The following is a 269-nucleotide window of genomic DNA, read 5'->3' as shown; positions in this document are numbered from 1 at the left end:
CATTGCACATCTAAATAGATTATTACTTTAGAGAAAATAGTCATAGTCTAGTCATTCATGTTGAAGTCTCATGCCTTAGTTGCATAATCCAATAATGTCTCATAAATTCCATTGATGTAAAAGAACACTTGAAGAGTAAGAGAACAGCTGAAACAATGAGATCTTGAACCTTAGTCGAGAGATAACTCGTGCCAGCATTCAGGTGAAATATAGAGAATTTTGTTTTAGCATCTTTAACTGCCTGGTCATTTCAGTTAATACTTTGGTGT

The sequence above is a fragment of the Sinocyclocheilus anshuiensis genome, unplaced genomic scaffold, assembly GCF_001515605.1.
Source record: "Sinocyclocheilus anshuiensis isolate Anshui unplaced genomic scaffold, SAMN03320099.WGS_v1.1 scaffold1241, whole genome shotgun sequence".
Taxonomy (NCBI): domain Eukaryota; kingdom Metazoa; phylum Chordata; class Actinopteri; order Cypriniformes; family Cyprinidae; genus Sinocyclocheilus; species Sinocyclocheilus anshuiensis.
Note: the sequence above shows the minus strand (reverse complement) of the source record.